At 41.3% G+C, this 24035-nt stretch overlaps 1 long non-coding RNA gene across 1 annotated transcript; it reads left to right on the forward strand.

The window, feature by feature from the left end:
* The first annotated feature begins 14239 nt into the window (after positions 1–14239).
* On the forward strand, positions 14240–17166 carry LOC311135554. Its single transcript, XR_014613783.1, has 3 exons — positions 14240–14271; positions 15778–15925; positions 16179–17166. It is a non-coding gene; the product is annotated as an uncharacterized lncRNA (long non-coding RNA).
* Positions 17167–24035: the final 6869 nt, after the last annotated feature.

Genomic DNA, 24035 nt, shown 5'->3' on the forward strand with positions numbered 1-24035 from the left:
CATGGTCCAAACACACCAAGACAGTCGTGAAGAGGGCACGACAAAGCCTATTCCCCCTCAGGAGACTAAAATGATTTGGCATGGGTCCTCAGATCCTCAAAAAATTCTACAGCTGCACCATCGAGAGCATCCTGACTGGTTGCATCACCGCCTGGTATGGCAACTGCTTGGCCTCTGACCGCAAGGCACTACAGAGGGTAGTGCGTACGGCCCAGTACATCACTGGGGCAAAGCTTCCTGCCATCCAGGACCTCTATACCAGGCGGTGTCAGAGGAAGGCCCTCAAAATTGTCAAAGACTCCAGCCACCCTAGTCATAGACTGTTCTCTCTGCTACCGCACGGCAAGCGGTACCGGAGTGCCAAGTCTAGGTCCAAAAGACTTCTCAACAGCTTCTACCCCCAAGCCATAAGACTCCTGAACAGCTAATCATGGCTACCCGGACTATTTGCACTGCCCCCCCACCCCATCCTTTTTATGCTGCTGCTACTCTGTTAAGTATTTATGCATAGTCACTTTAACTCTACCCACATGTACATATTACCTCAACTACCTCAACTAGCCGGTGCCCCCGCACATTGACTCTGCAACGGTACCCCCCTGTATATATAGCCTCCCTACTGTCACTTTATTTTACTTCTGCTCTTTTTTTCTCAACACTTTTTTTTTTTTTTTTTTTTTTTTTTCTGGGGGGGATGGATCAGCTTAATATTGCAGATAGATTGTATCTTCTATCAATGTAATTGTCTGCATCACTTCCAATCCCCCATGTTTATTTTTATTTTTTATATATATATTCCCCTTTATTACTTTTCAACCCCACCATCCTTTCCCTACTTGGAGTAAATCAGTGAACAACAACGCCCAGGCCTCTACTTCCGGTCTATACTTACTATCTACACCTTATGGACAGAGTTAATTTTACAATAATTCTATATCTATATATATATAAAAAAATATATATTTATTTATTTTTTTGCTCCTGAACTTCTTCTACTCTCAACCTCTCCGATCATTTTCATGATGTCCATCCGGTTTGCTTCTAAATGCCATATCCTTCTAACTGTGCTCTTTCCCAAAAGCTCCCAACATACAACCTATATACTTATTATGGACACAGTATGCTTACATTATTAGCTATCTTTGTTATTATTTGTTGTTATTTGTTATTAGTCCCATCCTTCAACTCTATTCAATACCTCCCATCTATCTCTTAACACCATCCATATAGGATTTCTATTTGCCATATATATTTCAACCGTACTGTGATGTTTTACAAAAGTTCTGAACCTTTCTATTCCCATTGCTTCTACAGATTGTGAATTAAAAATAAACATTTTTGCTAAAAGTATTATTATATTATTGATTGATTGACTATGACTTTTCAGATCACCCAGTAATGCTATCTGCAAGGTTAGTTCCAGGTAAATATTGCAATCCTTTAGCCATTCCTGGACCTGTGTCCAAAAACAAGCTACAAATGGACAGAACCAAAACAAATGATCTAATGATTCTATCTCTTCACAGCAAAATCTGCAGAGCTGGGAAGATTGTATCCCCCATATAAATAACATTCTATTGGTAGCAAGAATTTTATATAATAATTTAAATTTAAAGATTCTAATTTTTGAATCCGGTGTCGTTTTGCGTGTCAGTTCATAAACACTATGCCATGGGATCGGTACGTCAAAGATCTCTTCCCAACTATTTTGCAATCTATATGGGACTGCTGTCAATCCTTTGGTCCTTAAGTGAAACTGATATACTTTTTTATTTATCACAGTTTTCCTTAACCAATTATGTTCTTTAATGCAAGGCCGACAGACAAGTTCCTTACTTTCTCCCCCTTCAACTTTCCTCTTCCACTTTTGCGGTAAGGCTGCAATTATTTGGTTGTAATTTTGGGTAGAGCAGACATTTCCATATGTTTTTGTTAGCTGCATGTGCGACATAACTCCACCAGTCCTACCGATGATATCATTTACGAAGATTATACCTTTTTTAAACATTCTGTCAAAAAATAAAGGTTTTTTGTCAATTAGTATATTTGAATTTAACCACAATATTTGTTGCATTATTTGTTCTGTCGTTTCTGGAGGATTAAATTGAAATTGCAACCAACTTTCTATGGCTTGTTTTAGAAATAGTGACATTTGGGAGATTATTTCCTTTTCAAATAACTGAAAGTGAGAGGTTGTAATCTGAATAAAGGGAAAAAGGCTTTTCTTGAACAGTGGGTGAGACAATCTTACTAATTTGCTTGAGAACCAGTTCGGATTTAAGTATAACTTTTGGATGACTGAAGATTTTAGTGATAGGTCTAATGCTTTAATATTTAATAATTTCTGTCCTCCGAATTCATATTCATTATATAAATATGCTCTTTTAATTTTGTCTGGCTTGCCGTTCCAAATAAAATTGAATATTTTTTTCTCATATAATTTAAAAAACTGTTTGCTAGGCGTAGGCAAGACCATAAGCAAATAGGTAAACTGGGATAATACTAAAGAGTTAATCAGGGTGATTTTTCCACAAATTGACAGGTATTTTCCTTTCCATGGTAGTAAGATCTTATCTATTTTTGCTAACTTTCTATTAAAATTTATTGAAGTGAGATCATTTATTTCCTTTGGGATATGTATTCCGAGTATATCCACATCACCATCAGACCATTTTATTGGTAAACTACATGGTAATGTAAAAATTGTATTTTTTAGTGATCCAATACGTAATATAGTACATTTGTCATAATTTGGTTTTAATCCAGAGAGGTTAGAAAATGTATCTAGATCCTCTATGAGGCTGTGGAGGGATTCTAGTTGTGGATCTAAAAGAAAACATGAATCATCTGCGTACAATGACACCTTTGTTTTTAAGCCCTGTATTTCTAATCCTCTGATATTATTATTGGATCAACACTTTTTTTTGTTGTTGTTTTATTCTTACTTTTTTTGTTTAAAATAAATGCACTGTTGGTTAAGGGCTGTAAGTAAGCATTTCACTGTAATGTCTGCACCTGTTGTATTCGGCGCATGTGACCAATAACATTTGATTTGATTTGATTTGATTTGACATACAGTGGGGGAAAAAAGTATTTAGTCAGCCACCAATTGTGCAAGTTCTCCCACTTAAAAAGATGAGAGAGGCCTGTAATTTTCATCATAGGTACACGTCAACTATGACAGACAAAATGAGGAAAAAAAATCCAGAAAATCACATTGTAGGATTTTTTATGAATTTATTTGCAAATTATGGTGGAAAATAAGTATTTGGTCAATAACAAAATGTTCTCAATACTTTGTTATATACCCTTTGTTGGCAATGACACAGGTCAAACGTTTTCTGTAAGTCTTCACAAGGTTTTCACACACTGTTGCTGGTATTTTGGCCCATTCCTCCATGCAGATCTCCTCTAGAGCAGTGATGTTTTGGGGCTGTCGCTGGGCAACACGGACTTTCAACGCCCTCCAAAGATTTTCTATGGGGTTGAGATCTGGAGACTGGCTAGGCCACTCCAGGACCTTGAAATGCTTCTTACGAAGCCACTCCTTCGTTGCCCGGGCGGTGTGTTTGTGATCATTGTCATGCTGAAAGACCCAGCCACGTTTCATCTTCAATGCCCTTGCTGATGGAAGGAGGTTTTCACTCAAAATCTCACGATACATGGCCCCATTCATTCTTTCCTTTACACGGATCAGTCGTCCTGGTCCCTTTGCAGAAAAACAGCCCCAAAGCATGATGTTTCCACCCCCATGCTACACAGTAGGTATGGTGTTCTTTGGATGCAACTCAGCATTCTTTGTCCTCCAAACACGACAAGTTGAGTTTTTACCAAAAAGTTATATTTTGGTTTCATCTGACCATATGACATTCTCCCAATCCTCTTCTGGATCATCCAAATGCACTCTAGCAAACTTCAGACGGGCCTGGACATGTACTGGCTTAAGCAGGGGGACACGTCTTGCACTGCAGGATTTGAGTCCCTGGCGGCGTAGTGTGTTACTGATGGTAGGTTTTGTTACTTTGGTCCCAGCTCTCTGCAGGTCATTCACTAGGTCCCCCCGTGTGGTTCTGGGATTTTTGTGATCATTTTGACCCCACGGGGTGAGATCTTGCGTGGAGCCCCAGATCGAGGGAGATTATCAGTGGTCTTGTATGTCTTCCATTTCCTAATAATTGCTCCCAAAGTTGATTTCTTCAAACCAAGCTGCTTACCTATTGCAGATTCAGTCTTCCCAGCCTGGTGCAGGTCTACAATTTTGTTTCTGGTGTCCTTTGACAGCTCTTTGGTCTTGGCCATAGTGGAGTTTGGAGTGTTACTGTTTGAGGTTGTGGACAGGTGTCTTTTATACTGATAACAAGTTCAAACAGGTGCCATTAATACAGGTAACGAGTGGAGGACAGAGGAGCCTCTTAAAGAAGAAGTTACAGGTCTGTGAGAGCCAGAAATCTTGCTTGTTTGTAGGTGACCAAATACTTATTTTCCACCATAATTTGCAAATAAATTCATAAAAAATCCTACAATGTGATTTTCTGGATTTTTCCCCTCAATTTGTCTGTCATAGTTGACGTGTACCTATGATGAAAATTACAGGCCTCTCTCATCTTTTTAAGTGGGAGAACTTGCACAATTGGTGGCTGACTAAATACTTTTTTCCCCACTGTAGCTTTCACCTGGATTTACCTGGTCTGTCTATGATCCCTTGTTGATGTCACTTGTTAAATCCACTTCAATTAGTGTAGATGAAGGGCAGGAGACACATTAAAGGAGGATTTTTAAGTCTTGCTACAATTGAGACATGGATTGTGTGTGTGTGCCATTCAGAAGGTAAATGGGGAAGACAAAAGATTGAAGTGCCTTTAAACGGGGTATGGTAGTAGGTTACAGGTGCGTGTGATACACCGGGTTGAGTGTGTCAAGAACTGCAACGCTGCTGGGTTTTTCACGCTCAACAGTTTCCCGTGTATCAAGAATGGTCCACCACCCAAAGGACATCCAGACAACTTGACAACTGTGGGAAGCATTGGAGTCAACATGGGCCAGCATCCCTGTGGAATGCTTTCGACACCTTGTAGAGTCCATGCCCCGACGAATTGAGGCTGTTCTGAAGGCAAAAGGGGGCGGGTGGAACTCAATATTAGGAAGGTGTTCCTAATGTTTTGTACACTCAGTGTATACTGTACACATCCCAGAATTAGTGATTATCAGAACACACATAAATGACAGTTAATAGACGTATTCATGTTGTACTGCAAGTGCACATACAACCAACACATATTGCATTGCCTAAATGCCGTGCAATACACCACCTCAGGCTAGGGAATGAATAAAGCGAACAATAATAAAACATTCCAAACCCCTTATTACAGTGAGAGGCACATCTAATCTATTAACAATAATACAACTATACACATAAAAAAAGAAAACCGAAATAGATTTCACTCTGACTTAACCTTACGCTCAGTGACATGCGTTGAGGTCGGTGGCTATTATCAAAGCCAGATTTACTCACAAATAAACCTTGATGAAGCCCAAGTTCACCGTAGAATAGGTTACAGTAGCTCCAACAACCAGAGTGACATAGGCTATTAACTGAAATTGACAAACAATTTTAACCAAATGTAAATAACAATGTAGCCAAGCTACACAAGCGATAGCCTCTGATGGCGGCATATTTCATATCACCCGATAAAATGACACACTGTTAAGCTCAGCCATAAATCGATGTAGCATCCACAGTTAGAACTGATAGGTGGCACTAAAAGACCAATATATGGACACATAGACTTTATTCCACATTTATTAAAAATAAAAAAAATTGAAATACCTTATTTACATTAGTATTTAGACCCTTTGCTATGAGACTCGAAATTGAGCTCAGGTGCATCCTGTTTCCATTGATCATCCTGAAGATTTTTCTACAACTTGATTGGAGTCCACCTGTGGTAAATTCAATTGATTGGACATGATTTGGAAAGGCACACACCTGTCTATATAAGGTCCCACAGTTGACTGTGCATGTCTGAAAAAAAGCCATGAGGATGAAGGAATTGTCCGTAGAGCTCCGAGACAGGATTGTTTCGAGGCACAGATCTGGGGAAGGGTACCAAAAAATGTCTGCAGCATTGAAGGTCCACAAGGAGACAGTGGCCTCCATCATTCTTAAATGGAAGAAGTTTGAAACCACCAAGAATCGTCCTAGAGCTGGCCGCCCGGCCAAACTGAGCAATCGGGGGAGAAGGGTCAAAGAGGTGACCAAGAACCCGATGGTCACTCTGACAGAGCTCCAGATTTTCTCTGTGGAGATGGGAGAACCTACCAGAAGGACAACCATCTCTGCAGCACTCCACCAATCAGGCCTTTATGGTAGAGTGGCCCGACAGAAGCCACTCCTCAGTAAAAGGCACATGACAGCCCGCTTGGAGTTTGCCAAAAGGCAGCTAAAAGACTCTCAGACCATGAGAAACAAGATTTTCTGGTCTGATGAAATCAAGATTGAACTCTTTGGCCTGAATGCCAAGCGTCAAGTCTGGAGGAAACCTGGCACCATCCCTACGGTGAAGCATGGTGGTGGCAGCATCATGCTGTGGGGATGTTTCTCAGTGGCAAGGACTGGGAAACTAATCAGGATCGAGGGACAGATGAATGGCGCGAAGTATAGAGAGATCCTTGATGAAAACATCTCCAGAGCACTCAGGACCTCGGCGAAGGTTCACCTTCCAACAGGTCAACGACACAAAGCACACAGCCAGGACAATGCAGGAGTGGCTTCGGGACAAGCCTCTGAATGTCCTTGAGTGGCCCAGCCAGAGCCCAGACTTGAACCCGATCGAACATCTCTGAAAAGACCTGAAAACAGCTGTGCAGCAACGCTCCCCATCCCCATCCAACCTTACAGAACTTGAGAGGATCTGCAGAGAAAAATGGGAGAAACTCCCCAAATACAGGTGTGCCAGGCTTGTAGCATCATACCCAAGAAGACTCGAGTCTGTAATCGCTGCCAAAGATGCTTCAACAAAGTACTGAGGAAAGGGTCTGAATAATATGTACGTGTGATAGTTTTGGGGGGGCTTTTCATACTTTAAAAAAATATATATATCGATTACCACAGGGTAAGCATTGCCTACCCTGACCGCATGTCACTGCCTGCATTAAATTACTAGCAAGTATCCATCAGGACAACCAACTATAGATGTTTGTAATGTATAAAGTTTAATTAGGAGAGGGAGACAGACCGTGTTCACCATGGCCAGCGCCAGGCCACTCTGTGGCGGTGCCAGCAGGGCTGGTTACTGAGGCAGGTGCAGCAGACTCCCAGACGGGCAGAGGGGAGCGCCAGCACTGACAGTTTCCTGGCAACCTCACTCCTCTCGGACACTTTACTATACATGCGATTGAGACGCGCTCAGCAGTGAGTGAGCTGCACACACCTTAGGGGGAAAAGAGGAGAGATGAGAGGAAAAGAGTGAGGAGTCTCATCTTACCCAAGAACAGGCTTGATACAACCTGGACTTTACTAGGTAGACCTGTGCTCATCTCATTTCTCCCAAAGGTAAAAATGTAATAGACCAAATGATAGCAGAGTAATGTTTCATACAAAACATGGGAAAAGAAGGTATACAAAGCCTCACAAACACTTTTCCAATTAGAGAACAAATCCATTGTTTACCAGACTACTGTAATATGTTTTTCGCTCAGCATATTGTGTACGAGCATCTTGACATTTTGTAATTCTTTCTCAATTATTTGTATTTGGACATGACATTCCTTACCCAGGACATTATAGACAGCCCCTTGCTGACTGAAGCCTCCCAGCTGGTCCAGAACACTCTGCCTCCTCTTCTTCAGGGTGCTGGCATCAACAAATACCCTGCACACAAGACAAGCACGGTGACGTCAAACAAACAACAGAGAAAATATGGCCCAGATGGAAAGAATCCAGATCTCTAAAAGTCAGAACCTTTTTCATTCTGCTGCTTCACCCCATACTAAAAGAACATAATACCGTGGACCCCCCTGGGACTCTGATGTAAATGTAGTCCTCAAGCTCAGGGGATCCACCAATGAAGAAGCGTCTCAGTTCTGACACTGTTCCTGTGGTCTCCACGTATGACACATTATTGTATGCTTCCCTATGGGATACAGACACACACAGTCAGAGTAGATCATCATTTACGCTACTTTCAGAAAACAATTCTGACTGTCATTATACACATATACACACCTTACCAGGGGTGGAAGGAATGACCAGGTAGCCATAGCCTTCATTTCTGTAGTGCTGCCAGAAGTACAGAACTGGCCATTGGGGGAGGGATTCTATGATAAAATAATTAATAATAATGCATGTTACAAATACCATTTTATGATAACTATTATCAGGAATACAATATAAACTAAATATTTATATTGAAATAAATATTAATACAATATACACTCACCCTCTATCTCATCCTGTCTGACGATGTTCTGGTCCATATCTAGCCACTTCGAAAATAACATCTACTCAACTAAGATGCATCTAACTTCATCTTGCTGTTTCAAAACAGTGTTAATACCTGATTGAGCCGGTGAGTTGAGGGTGTCCAGCTCAATGCCTTCCCTCTCCGGTTGAGCCAAAACCTGCTGCTGAAGGTGTTGAGAGAGGGCTGCTGTAGAGGTGACTCTGAATACGGATCCTGTAAACACCATTGTAAATATAAACAAAGTAAACAACATTCTAGCTAACTATTTGCCATGTTTCCCTGGCAAACTCAGTCAGGGTTCAGGTCAAACAATATAATGGGTGTTCATCGTCATCTGCTTTTAGAGCTAACTTTATGGCAATACAAGGAATAAAAGCCACACAAAGGCCAACTGCAACTTACTTAATTGTAAGGTATTTCACAGTATCCCGGGTGTCAGTGCTCCAGCCGTCTGCCATGTTGTAACGTTAGGAACCTTTTTGATGGCTAGCTAGGTTAGTAGCAACGGACACACACGCGCGCTCTGTATAAAGCAGCAAGATGGTTACCAGCAGGATATTTAGCCAATTCGCTAGCTAGCCAATTTTGCAGCTAGCTAGTACTTTTCACACGCGTCTGCTCTTTGCATAGGAACAACAGTCTTTTTTTTTTGTGTGTATTTCTAAAAATATATATTTTAAATGTATTTTTCATTAAATTGTTTATATTGATTAATTTTGTTTTTGTTGTTATTATTATTTTATTTTTATTAACAACAAATCAATACAAAAAGTACATGGGGAACACAAATGTATCTAAAGAAAATACAAAGGACATTTGCGCTAGGTGGTACAATATCACATTACACAAGGACATTAATGGACAACTATTTATTGGTGCACTACTGCCACCTATCGTTGGATCCAGTCCAGGACAGCAGAATAAAAAACACCCACTGATAATATGTAACGTTTACATTTCACATTTACATTTAAGTCATTTAGCAGACGCTCTTATCCAGAGCGACTTACAAATTGGTGCATTCAACTTAGCCAGTGTAATGTCAGAACAATAATTGTTCCCGTGCTGTAAAAGGTTTAAGAACCATTGATGTAATTAAGAAAAATATCTGTCTGACACAAATAATTGCAATTTCTAAAGTTTTATTGGAAATACATGTTTCAAACAGCACAAGTCAAGTACAGATGGGTGTAGCTACATCAGATAAATGCTAATTTAGTTTAAATCTGATGCAGTCCTCCAGTCCCAGTTCATATGCACACTTTTGACATGCTTCAGACCAGATGCATGCTCCACTTCTGTGCACAATGTTCATGAACTTGCATACATCACAGTGTTTCAAGCTTATGCATTCTGCATCTCTCAGCTGTCTTTCATCTGAAGCCATATCCTCCAGGGTCTAAACAGGTGTAGGTTTCCGTCTCTGTGTGGGAGACCAGATATTGCAAGGAGGCCAGTAAGGGGCCCTCTTCTCTTCCCTTTGGCCAAAGGAGACATAAGACCCCAATACCAGTGACACTGCCCTGCGGCCGGTGCTGTCCTTTGGATGAGACCGCGTAGACAGAGGTCTTATCTCTCTGTTGTTACTAAACATCTCATGGCACTTATGGCATGAGTAGGGGTGTTGACCCTGCTTCTCCTGGCTATATTTCCAAGCCTAAGCATGGGAAAGCGCTTCTACGCACTATGTAAATCCAACTCATTATCATACGCCACCTGGGTAGGATGTATGGGGACCAATATCGTATTTGTTTTGTAAGAATGGTGCATGTCGCAAAATATAAGAATGAGACCAATATATGTATTTTGCACATTTTTTATTAATTTTTTATTTAACCTTTATTTAACCAGGTAAGCCAGTTGAGAACAAGTTCTCATTTACAACTGCGACCTGGCCAAGATAAAGCAAAGCAGTGCGATAAAAACAACAACACAGAGTTACATATGGGGTAAACAAAACATAAAGTCAAAAATACAACAGAAAATATATATACAGTGTGTGCGAATGTAGTAAATTATGGAGGTAAGGCAATAAATAGGCCATAGTGCAAAATAGTTACAATTTCGTATTAACACTGGAATGATAGATGTGCAAAAGATGATGTGCAAATAGAGATACTGGGGTGAAAATTAGCAAAATAATGTGTGTGTGTGTGGTAGTAGGAGTAATAGTTGGCCATTATTTCTTTGAACATCTCAGTTTGGGCAGCAGCCACTGAAGAAACCTGTCAATCAAAAACAACAGGAGAATAAATAGTATTATAAACTGGTTGATTCGAGCCCTGAATGCTGATTGGCTGACAGCCGTGGTATGTCAGACCGTATACCACAGGTATGACAAAACATTTATTTTTACTGCTCTAATTACATTGGTAACCAGTTTATCATAGCAATAAGGGAACTCGGGGGTATGTGGAATATGGCCAATTTACCACGGCTAAGGGCTGTATCCAGGCACGACGCTCTGCGTCGTGCTTAAGAACAGCCCTTAGACGTGGTAGGTTGGCCATATACAACACCCCCTCGTGCCTTATTGCTTAAGTTTGCATTAACACATCAGACAGCTGCTCTTTCTCTGCTACCTCATTCTATTTCTCTAATTCTCTAGTCTAGTATTCCCTGTTTATATTCCACTTCTCCCTCATTTATTTCCTCACCTCTTCCTCAGACTCTTCTTTTCCTCTTTCTTGTCCTCCTCCTTACTTTCTCCAACATTTTCTATCTGTTGCATCTTATTGGCCTTCTCTTGCTTCACTCGTTTTTTGGCCTTGCCCTTCTTTTTCTTATTGATCTTCCCTTCCTGAATATTTTGGACAAGGAGAAAAAGTAATGTAAGCTTATGGGTTTTCTCTTCTCTTGAGCTACTATATCTAGAGATATGCTATACTGTAGAAGGACATACGGACAAGATTCCCTTCTTGTATTTCCTCTCACCTGTGGGGCCACTCCTGCCATTTCCTGCGCCATTTCTTGGAGCAGCTTCCTGCCAGTCTCACTCAGGTTGGTGATGGGGGCCAGGCGAATAATCTGTACAGACAAAGGGTCAAACCATTGAGATGTGACACACACACAAACAAATGTAAGAGACGCCTACCAGTTGATGGTCCTTCAGTGGAACTTGTGGTTCCTTTGGAGGCTCTGGAAAGTCGTCAGTAGAGGCATCATTGCCATCATCACGCTGTGTGTCAGAGAGCTAGCTGGTCATAGTCCATTCTCCACATTCAGTGAAAGAGTTACTCAAATACATGGTGCAGAACTTATGGGCTCTATCAATGTAATTGTCTGCATAATTTCCAATCCGCCATATATATATATATTATTATATATTTTTTTGTATGCAGAACTTACCAGGAAGTCTGACTCATCGAAGGAGTGGAGAGACAGATCGTCGTCCTCTACCATATCCCTCACTTCAAGCTTTGCCACCTTTCCATCCTCCTCATCCTTAACTTTCAGCAGTGGTGTCCTCCTTCCATGATCCTCATCATCACACTGTGTATCAGAGTCAGCTAGTCAGAGACCATCCTCCTCACAGTGATGTCACTCAACAAAGACATGGACGGTACGGTACAACTCTCTTACCTCAGATTCACAGTCAGTAAAGGAGTCGATGGAAATGTCATCGGAGTTGGAGGACGAGATCACCTCATCATAATTTTTCTCTATCAGCCGAGTCACCCTTCCAGACTGAGGAGACAGCGAAAGGCATGTACTCATGGCAGCCATAGAATACACTGGCACCAACATGGTTTACAAGTAGTGAGTAATACATGGGTAACTGAAAATGCAAGTGTATTGAAATGCAATAAATGCAACTCCAATAACATTAGGGATGGAGATAAAGACCTTCCATAGTATAGGAATCTTTAAAATGTCGAATGGATGATTATCAATTCAACTAAGCCAACCAAAATGGCCATATGAATCAAAAGATTGATCTATCTGTTGTCTCTGTGGGAACAGCATAGATGTGTGACCTGGCTGAGAGGCTCTGGATTGATATTCCATCCATCCCCAGATGTCTGGTCCTGCCCACAGCTCACAATGATTGGCTGTTAACAGTAAAAAATGAATTAAACACTGCTTTGCTCATTTTGGCCATGGAAATAACTTGAATTATGTATCAATAAATATCAAAAGTACTGTTATGTGGTTGAATTTGAATGTGACTTACAGGCCTTTTGTGGATCTTAGTGGTCTGCACTGAAGTAGACTGTCAAGACAGCATTCAATGTGGTTAGATAGGGAGGGATATCTGCATTTGCTTTTATTGTGATAACTGCAGTTTGTACATGCAGCATGTATAACTAATGCGTATGTGTTATTGTTTTCAGGTCAGATATTACTTACAGGCTTTGGCCTTCTGCGCACCTTGCCGGTTGGCCACAACACAGAATCAGGGGTGTTCACCCTCACTGGATTCAACTGTCAACACAACACTCACTTTAAAATGTGATAATATAACAAAAACAGAACAAATAAATAAATATGTTATATTTACCACATAAGGGCGGCGCCTTAAAGCTCTTTTGATTCTCTCATCATTACGATCCATCTTGCTTTCTGAGGGAAACATTTCCATCAATTGATTGACACAAAACATAAAGCATATCCTGACACACACACACACACACACACACACACACAAAGATGGCATCCACAATGGCACCCTATTCCCTATCTATCTATCTATCTATCTATCTATCTATCTATCTATCTATCTATCTATCTATCTATCTATCTATCTATCTATCTATCTATATATATATATATATATATATATATATATATATATATATATATATATATATATATATATATATAAGGCACCCTGTATATATTATACAGGTTGGGAAGGCTGTGCATCAAAAGGCCAAAGGTTACCTGCAGCAACCTGAGTGAAGAAAGCGATTGTACAGATGAAATCACATCTGAACACAGTTTATGTAGTGAATTAATGCTTGGCACGTCATAAAATGTAACCAAGCATAAACGTCACAAGCAAAAGGCTTGTTTGGATACGGTCTGTTTGTATTTTTTTGGTCATTTAGCAGACGCTCTTATCCAGAGCGACTTACAGGAGCAATTAGGGTTAAGTGCCTTGCTCAAGGGTACATCGACAGATTTTTCACCTAGTCGGCTCGGGGATTGGAACCAGCGACCTTTCGGATACTGGCACAACGCTCTTACCCACTAAGCTACCTTCCCACTGGTTGTAGCTAACTGAATAACGAAAGTGATGTGCATATATCCTACTGACTGAGAAATGGTTGTGTGGATGGTTGGTTCGACGTTTTACATAGGCCAACAGGAAATCATTAGGAATTAACCATTCCTTGCCAATATATATTTTCATTTTTTATTTTTTTTGCACTTGGAGAAACAATCATTAAGGGACCACAATGGAAGTAGTTGGTTTTATTGTGTTGTCCCTGACACGTTTTATTTTATTAAACGGTTTTAATTATTTTATTTAAGTGTCAAATCAAATATATCTATCTGGCTTTCTATCTAACTCAAATGGGCTGCTGAGGACACTTTGATCATCACATTTCAGGCACAAGTCAGCAGGTGGCAGTGTCTTTAAATGCAGCACTGCCTTAGTGCACTTCATGATCTGCAGATCAGTAATTTTGTGGTTGTGAATGTGATTTATCCAAATGCGGTAGTCCAGTACATTTGTTTTGGCTTAGCAAGCTAGCTACCCCCAGTTTTAGCTAAAATGTCCCCTGTAGCTCAGTTGGTAGAGCATGGCGCTTCCAACGCCAGGGTTGAGTGTTCGTTTCCCACGGGGGGCCAGTATGAAAATGTATGTACTAACTGTAAGTCGCTCTGGATAAGAGCGTCTGCTAAATGACTAAATTGTAAGAAGTGTTGTGCAATATTGGAGGACAGGTGTCGTAACTGACATTTCTGTATTGTGCTTGATTATCCACTAGTAGTTTGACAAATATGCACTGAGCATCAAAATTATCTCCCGAATAGTTTTGAAAGAATTTAGGGTGAGCTGTTGTAACTTCTCAAGGGATATGTTCTGTGTTGGATTGTGATGTTATGCCTTTCATTGACGCCTGGTATGTCTGCACCCTAACACAAGGCAATGGTGTTCCGGAACTGTTGATGTATTGAAAGTACTGTTGTGTAAACAAATTGGTTGTATTATCACCTCCCGCAATATAAGGGACATGTAAGCATTTCTTCCTTGAGTTCTTCCCTATGAAATCAGAGGTGGATCTCCCCTGCAGCTGCTCGTATTAAATATGTTTCTATTATATCGTCAAATAGCCTCTGCCTTAATCTTGGATCGAATTTTCCACAACAATGTGGTTCAGAGTTTCAAGAGTTCACGAGTGGCATTGTTGCTGTCATTATAGTATCCTTTGTTTTGTTTACTGTAACTACATATTTCGGTTTATCAGAGGATGCCTTCAGTCTTGGAACTACAGTTTTTGGCAATGGGCATGGTAAATTAGCAAGGAGGGGCTAGGTGAATCAAGAGTCATATGCTCGGTAGCTAGCTACTTTGAATGGGAGTGTTGTAACGTTATCTAGCTTGCTACAATTTGTAGCTAACGTTAAAGACGTAAAAGATGGTGCCAGTAGGCTACAGCGGCAAGCAAGAGCACAACACATCAATGCCACTGATGTCTGTCAACCCTATAATTTCCGTTTTAATCCTGTCCTATTCCAGTACACAAACTCATCACATATTCCTTCCGCTACAAGACAGTGACCCAGCTACTCCTCAGCATTGGGGTTCTGGTGCCCCTCTGTGGTGGTATTGAGAAGAGTGTGGGCACTGTTCGGGTCCTCATGTTTCAGCTGCTCTCTATCAGCACAGGGGTGTTGTACACCATCCTGGGGCTGGTACTGTTTGGTGCATCTTCCCAGAATCAAGTGGAGGGGTTAGTTCCTGTATCCCTCTCCCTTATGGGTATGGCCACAGTGCACTCCCGTATGGTTAAGGGCTTTCTTTTTGGAGTCAGTGTATCCATGTTAGCCCTGCCCTGACTGTTTCTGCTCATCGTAACACTTTTGGTCCCACAAACTGTCTTCCTCTGCAACGTCATCATTGCAGGGCAGGATCTGTATCCTTACTCCAACCTCATTGTGGTTGAAAATAACTGTGATACACTCTGCAGTGTGTCACAGCTTTAAGTGTGCGTAGTAGTGTAGTTAAGTTGTAATATTTGTGTGTGTTGTATATGCTTGAAATGTTTGTTGAGTCCTCATGCTGAACATTATGGGATGTTTGGTTAGGAAAATCTTGCATCACTGCGTCACACATTCTCTTTATCTTGCTCTGGTGAAACAGACGGAAAGGGCTGGCTCTCACTTCTAGACATGTCTGATGCTAGGGCATCAGTGCTGGACAAGAAGATGCCTTTCAGGCTGCTGAGGACCATTGGTGTCCTGTATGTCCCTGCATCAACAGAGGAGAGAAGGAAGACGGTCCACCCACCGTGAGTACTGAGAAAGCACTAAACGCATTATTTATCCTACAAGACAAGAGGTCATTAAATTAACATGATTTTTGGGTGCAAGCCAGAGAACATGATGTTCTACAGTATAATGAGGTGCAGTTTTAATAGAGGATCCTCAGCTGTAATTGAATACTGTACAATAGACACCTAGTGGTCCCCCATGATTCAATAGAGAATCACTGTTTAGTTAGATAAGCGCCCCTTAATCTCTCCACATTCTCATTGGTTGCAGAATCATTCCATCCCCAGGCTCCTACCCAGTCCACGCCCACGCTCCAGTTTCCTCCAATCTACAGGCTACCGAGACCACACCAAAGACATTTGAAGGCTGGGCCAACTCATACTATACACAGGGGAGCCCTGTTCAGCTCTCAGGTTATTATGGTCACAACCATGGATATGTCCTCAAGCATAGCTTTGGGCCAAGTCATGGACATAGTCACTAACACAGCTCCGGCCATGGACACAGTCATGGGCACACATATGCCTCTCAAACCACTAGTCACTGGGATCCAGTGGCTCAACATCTACATTCTCAACATTCCCACCTCAGTCCACTGTCTGTGTCTGTCAGTGCCCCCCAGAGTTTCACAGCAAACATGCCAGAGTCACTGCCAGGATCTGTGATGGTTCACCCAGGGGCACCTGTGTCTTCACTGACCGTTTGATGACATAGAAAACACATTGAATGACAGAGCTATCTCATATGTTATACGTTGAGATATAATATGCTTGGACATGGGGTTTGAGGCAGTACTTAAAGGTACACGGTTTCTTCACTGATGATTTTGGTTTCAAGAAACAAGCAGGCTCAAAATGTTCAAGGTCAAATCAATACAAGAAGGTTTTGATTGTCAGTTGATTGTAAGACCACTCCTTTTGGCTTGTACTTTGCGTTTTTCTACACATACTGTAGACAAATCTCTTGGCACTCTTGATATATCAGGCATTTTATATTACACTTTCACTGATTTATTCAGTTTTCCTTTACTTAACTACTTACAGCAATTAAATAGCATCCCCTCACCAGTAAATTAGATCCATTACATGCAGTTTGTTTGGCAATCAACATTATTGTAAATTGAGGAGCAGGGAGCAGTGGGTGAGGTTATCAAGAGTGTGGGCTATAAGGGCAGATTATGATGTAATCTTTAGAAAATGAGGCAGTTGTGCACAGTAAAGAGAAGCCATAAATGACAACCAAGACTAAATATAGCAAATCAATGATTATTATTTCTTTACAAATGCATGCTTTCAAGTTATACTGTTTATATACAAATAGCTATTTTGCATATACAACTGGATCAAGTGGTAAGAGTCATGTAACAGGTCATGATGGAACACGTTATTCGATATCAGTAATGCAAGAGAAAAAGTTAAAAGGCACACAATTCTTCAATGAAAACATGAACCCTGCCATATCACTACAATAGTTTAGGGGTTTCTCTATTAAAAGAAACACCAAAAGGACAGCTGAACATCACCCTTATATCATCCACTTCATTTCATACAGTTAATGTTCAACAGAACCTCAGAAAATTGAAGTAAATATTCTGTATTAGACCTTCAACCATCAGCATAGAAAGATAAAACCTACATAAAATGCTTACTGGGTGTACAAAACATTAGGAACGCCTGCTCTTTCCATGACATAGCTTTCACCTGGATTTACCTGGTCTGTCTATGATCCCTTGTTGATGTCACTTGTTAAATCCACTTCAATTAGTGTAGATGAAGGGCAGGAGACACATTAAAGGAGGATTTTTAAGTCTTGCTACAATTGAGACATGGATTGTGTGTGTGTGCCATTTAGAAGGTAAATGGGGAAGACAAAAGATTGAAGTGCCTTTAAACGGGGTATGGTAGTAGGTTCCAGGTGCACCGGGTTGAGTGTGTCAAGAACTGCAACGCTGCTGTGTTTTTCACGCTCAACAGTTTCCCGTGTATCAAGAATGGTCCACCACCCAAAGGACATCCAGACAACTTGACAACTGTGGGAAGCATTGGAGTCAACATGGGCCAGCATCCCTGTGGAATGCTTTCGACACCTTGTAGAGTCCATGCCCCGACGAATTGAGGCTGTTCTGAAGGCAAAAGGGGGCGGGTGGAACTCAATATTAGGAAGGTGTTCCTAATGTTTTGTACACTCAGTACTGTACTGTACACATCCCAGAATTAGTGATTATCAGAACACACATAAATGACAGTTAATAGACGTATTCATGTTGTACTGCAAGTGCACATACAACCAACACATATTGCATTGCCTAAATGCCGTGGTAGTCTTCATCTAAATGTGACTAGTTGGCACTAAGCCTTACAGTCAGAGAGCATGAGAAAAGAACACCTGGACATTTTTACAGTTTACCACCATTGAATCTAAGACCTATTCTTTAATGAACCGATGAAGAACAAGGCTCAATGACTAAATAGTTACTGCAATTTAAATGTACAAATTTAACAGTACATGGTACAATATGAATGTGCTACAAGTATGCATACAGTGGAAGTCGGAAGTTTACATACACCTTAGCCAAATACATTTAAACTCAGTTTTTCACAATTCCTGACATTTAGTCCTAGTAAAAATTCAAATTCTTAGGTCAGTTAGGATCACCACTATATTTTAAGAATGTGAAATGTCAGAATAATAGTAGAGAGAATGATTTATTTCAGCTTTTATTTCTTTCATCACATTCCCAGTGGGTCAGAAGTTTACATACACTCAATTAGTATTTGGTAGCATTGACTTTAAATTGCTTAACTTGGGTCAAACGTTTCGGGTAGCCTTCCACAAGCTTCCCACAATAAGTTGGGTGAATTTTGGCCCATTCCTCCTGACAGAGCTGGTGTAACTGAGTCAGGTTTGTAGGCCTCCTTGCTCGCACACGCTTTTTCAGTTCTGCCCACACATTTTCTATAGGATTGAGGTCAGGGCTTTGTGATGGCCACTCCAATACCTTGACTTTGTTGTCCTTAAGCCATTTTACCACAACTTTGGAAGTATGCTTGGGGTCATTGTCCATTTGGAAGACCCATTTGCGACCAAGCTTTAACTTCCTGACTGATGTCTTGAGATGTTGCTTCAATATATCCACATCATTTTTCTTCCTCATGATGCCATCTATTTTGTGAAGTGCACCAGTCCCTCCTGCAGCAAAGCACCCCAACAGCATGATGCTGCCACCCCCGTGCTTCACGGTTGGGATGGTGTTCTTCGGCTTGCAAGCTTCCCCCTTTTTCCTCCAAACATAACGATGGTCATAATGGCCAAACAGTTCCATTTTTGTTTAATCAGACTAGAGGACATTTCTCCAAAAAGTACGATCTTTGTCCCCATGTGCAGTTGCAAACCGTAGTCTGGCTTTTTTATGGCGGTTTTGGAGCAGTGGCTTCTTCCTTGCTGAGCGACCTTTCAGGTTATGTCAATATAGGACTCGTTTTACTGTGGATATAGATACTTTTGTACCCGTTAACTCCAGCATCTTCACAAGGTCCTTTGCTGTTGTTCTGGGATTGATTTGCAAAGTACGTTCATCTCTAGGAGACAGAACGCGTCTCCTTCCTGAGCGGTATGATGGCTGCGTGGTCCCATGGTGTTTATACTTGCCTACTATTGTTTGTCCAGATGAACGTGGTACCTTCAGGCGTTTGGAAATTGCTCCCTAGGATGAACCAGACTTGTGGAGGTCTACAGTTTTTTTCTGAGGTCTTGGCAGATTTCTTTTGATTTTCCCATGATGTCAAGCAAAGAGACACTGAGTTTGAAGGTAGGCCTTGAAATACATCCACAGGTACACCTCCAGTTGACTCAAATGATGTCAATTAGCCTGTCAGAAGCTTCTAAAGCCATGATATCATTTTCTGGAATTTTCCAAGCTGTTTAAAGGCACAGTCAACTTAGTGTATGTAAACTTCTGACCCACTGGAATTGTGATACAGTGAATTATAAGTGAAATAATCTGTCTATAAACAATTGTTGTAAAAATTACTTGTGTCATGCACAAAGTAGATGTCCTAACCGACTTGCCAAAACTATAGTTTGTTGACAATAAATTTGTGGAGTGGTTGAAAAACGAGTTTTAATGACTCCAACCTAAGTGTAAACTTCCGTCTTCAACTGTATTTTACTCTAATCTTGCTCTGCTCTCTGTATTTACACAACCTTCCTAGGGCATCTGAATAGGCGGCCATGTTGAATTTGTAAATACATTCACAGACGGCAAATATATAATGCTTTCAATGCCTTAGACGTCAAATTAGTTAATATACAAGAAAAAACGCCTTGTGGGGATCTTCACAGCATGATAAATGTCCTGACGCAATATTTCATATCATAATCACCTCTGTTTTCGCCTACATGGGACCAACACTTTACAAAATCTATCCAGCCACCAGAGGTTACACCACCTCAGGCTAGGGAATGAATAAAGCGAACAATAATAAAAAATTCCAAACCCCTTATTACAGTGAGAGGCACATCTAATCTATTAACAATAATACAACTATACACATAAAAAAAGAAAACCGAAATAGATTTCACTCTGACTTAACCTTACGCTCAGTGACATGCGTTGAGGTCGGTGGCTATTATCAAAGCCAGATTTACTCACAAATAAACCTTGATGAAGCCCAAGTTCACCGTAGAATAGGTTACAGTAGCTCCAACAACCAGAGTGACATAGGCTATTAACTGAAATTGACAAACAATTTTAACCAAATGTAAATAACAATGTAGCCAAGCTACACAAGCGATAGCCTCTGATGGCGGCATACTTCATATAATCCGATAAAATGACACACTGTTAAGCTCAGCCATAAATCGATGTAGCATCCACAGTTAGAACTGATAGGTGGCACTAAAAGACCAATATATGGACACATAGACTTTATTGCACATTTATTAAAAATAAAAAAATGGAAATACCTTATTTACATTAGTATTCAGACCCTTTGCTATGAGACTCGAAATTGAGCTCAGGTGCATCCTGTTTCCATTGATCATCCTGAAGATTTTTCTACAACTTGATTGGAGTCCACCTGTGGTAAATTCAATTGATTGGACATGATTTGGAAAGGCACACACCTGTCTATATAAGGTCCCACAGTTGACTGTGCATGTCTGAAAAAAAGCCATGAGGATGAAGGAATTGTCCGTAGAGCTCCGAGACAGGATTGTTTCGAGGCACAGATCTGGGGAAGGGTACCAAAAAATGTCTGCAGCATTGAAGGTCCCCAAGGAGACAGTGGCCTCCATCATTCTTAAATGGAAGAAGTTTGAAACCACCAAGAATCGTCCTAGAGCTGGCCGCTCGGCCAAACTGAGCAATCGGGGGAGAAGGGTCAAAGAGGTGACCAAGAACCCGATGGTCACTCTGACAAACTACAGATTTTCTCTGTGGAGATGGGAGAACCTACCAGAAGGACAACCATCTCTGCAGCACTCCACCAATCAGGCCTTTATGGTAGAGTGGCCCGACAGAAGCCACTCCTCAGTAAAAGGCACATGACAGCCCGCTTGGAGTTTGCCAAAAGGCAGCTAAAAGACTCTCAGACCATGAGAAACAAGATTTTCTGGTCTGATGAAATCAAGATTGAACTCTTTGGCCTGAATGCCAAGCGTCAAGTCTGGAGGAAACCTGGCACCATCCCTACGGTGAAGCATGGTGGTGGCAGCATCATGCTGTGGGGATGTTTCTCAGTGGCAAGGACTGGGAAACTAATCAGGATCGAGGGACAGATGAATGGCGCGAAGTATAGAGAGATCCTTGATGAAAACATCTCCAGAGCACTCAGGACCTCAGACTTCGGCGAAGGTTCACCTTCCAACAGGTCAACGACACAAAGCACACAGCCAGGACAATGCAGGAGTGGCTTCGGGACAAGCCTCTGAATGTCCTTGAGTGGCCCAGCCAGAGCCCAGACTTGAACCCGATCGAACATCTCTGAAAAGACCTGAAAACAGCTGTGCAGCAACGCTCCCCATCCCCATCCAACCTTACAGAACTTGAGAGGATCTGCAGAGAAAAATGGGAGAAACTCCCCAAATACAGGTGTGCCAGGCTTGTAGCATCATACCCAAGAAGACTCGAGTCTGTAATCGCTGCCAAAGATGCTTGAACAAAGTACTGAGGAAAGGGTCTGAATAATATGTACGTGTGATATTTTCAGTTTTGGGGGGGCTTTTCATACTTTTTATTTTTATTTTTATCGATTACCACAGGGTAAGCATTGCCTACCCTGACTGCATGTCACTGCCTGCATTAAATTACTAGCAAGTATCCATCAGGACAACCAACTATAGATGTTTGTAATGTATAAAGTTTAATTAGGAGAGGGAGAGGGAGACAGACCGTGTTCACCATGGCCAGCGCCAGGCCACTCTGTGGCGGTGCCAGCAGGGCTGGTTACTGAGGCAGGTGCAGCAGACTCCCAGACGGGCAGAGGGGAGCGCCAGCACTGACAGTTTCCTGGCAACCTCACTCCTCTCGGACACTTTACTATACATGCGATTGAGACGCGCTCAGCAGTGAGTGAGCTGCACACACCTTAGGGGGAAAAGAGGAGAGATTAGAGGAAAAGAGTGAGGAGTCTCATCTTACCCAAGAACAGGCTTGATACAACCTGGACTTTACTAGGTAGACCTGTGCTCATCTCATTTCTCCCAAAGGTAAAAATGTAATAGACCAAATGATAGCAGAGTAATGTTTCATACAAAACATGGGAAATGAAGGTATACAAAGCCTCACAAACACTTTTCCAATTAGAGAACAAATCCATTGTTTACCAGACTACTGTAATATGTTTTTCGCTCAGCATATTGTGTACGAGCATCTTGACATTTTGTAATTCTTTCTCAATTATTTGTATTTGGACATGACACTCCTTACCCAGGACATTATAGACAGCCCCTTGCTGACTGAAGCCTCCCAGCTGGTCCAGAACACTCTGCCTCCTCTTCTTCAGGGTGCTGGCATCAACAAATACCCTGCACACAAGACAAGCACGGTGACGTCAAACAAACAACAGAGAAAATATGGCCCAAATGGAAAGAATCCAGATATCTAAAAGTCAGAACCTTTTTCATTCTGCTGCTTCACCCCATACTAAAAGAACATAATACCGTGGACCCCCCTGGGACTCTGATGTAAATGTAGTCCTCAAGCTCAGGGGATCCACCAATGAAGAAGCGTCTCAGTTCTGACACTGTTCCTGTGGTCTCCACGTATGACACATTATTGTATGCTTCCCTATGGGATACAGACACACACAGTCAGAGTAGATCATCATTTACGCTACTTTCAGAAAACAATTCTGACTGTCATTATACACATATACACACCTTACCAGGGGTGGAAGGAATGACCAGGTAGCCATAGCCTTCATTTCTGTAGTGCTGCCAGAAGTACAGAACTGGCCATTGGGGGAGGGATTCTATTATAAAATAATTAATAATAATGCATGTTACAAATTCCATTTTATGATAACTGTTATCAGGAATACAATATAAACTAAATATTTATATTGAAATAAATATTAATACAATATACACTCACCCTCTATCTCATCCTGTCTGACGATGTTCTGGCTCATATCTAGCCACTTCGAAAATAACATCTACTCAACTAAGATGCATCTAACTTCATCTTGCTGTTTCAAAACAGTGTTAATACCTGATTGAGCCGGTGAGTTGAGGGTGTCCAGCTCAATGCCTTCCCTCTCCGGTTGAGCCAAAACCTGCTGCTGAAGGTGTTGGGAGAGGGCTGCTGTAGAGGTGACTCTCTGAATACGGATCCTGTAAACACCATTGTAAATATAAACAAAGTAAACAACATTCTAGCTAACTATTTGCCATGTTTCCCTGGCAAACTCAGTCAGGGTTCAGGTCAAACAATATAATGGGTGTTCATCGTCATCTGCTTTTAGAGCTAACTTTATGGCAATACAAGGAATAAAAGCCACACAAAGGCCAACTGCAACTTACTTAATTGTAAGGTATTTCACAGTATCCCGGGTGTCAGTGCTCCAGCCGTCTGCCATGTTGTAACGTTAGGAACCTTTTTGATGGCTAGCTAGGTTAGTAGCAACG

Source organism: Coregonus lavaretus (genome assembly GCF_964263955.1).
Source record: "Coregonus lavaretus genome assembly, chromosome: 10".
NCBI lineage: Eukaryota > Metazoa > Chordata > Actinopteri > Salmoniformes > Salmonidae > Coregonus > Coregonus lavaretus.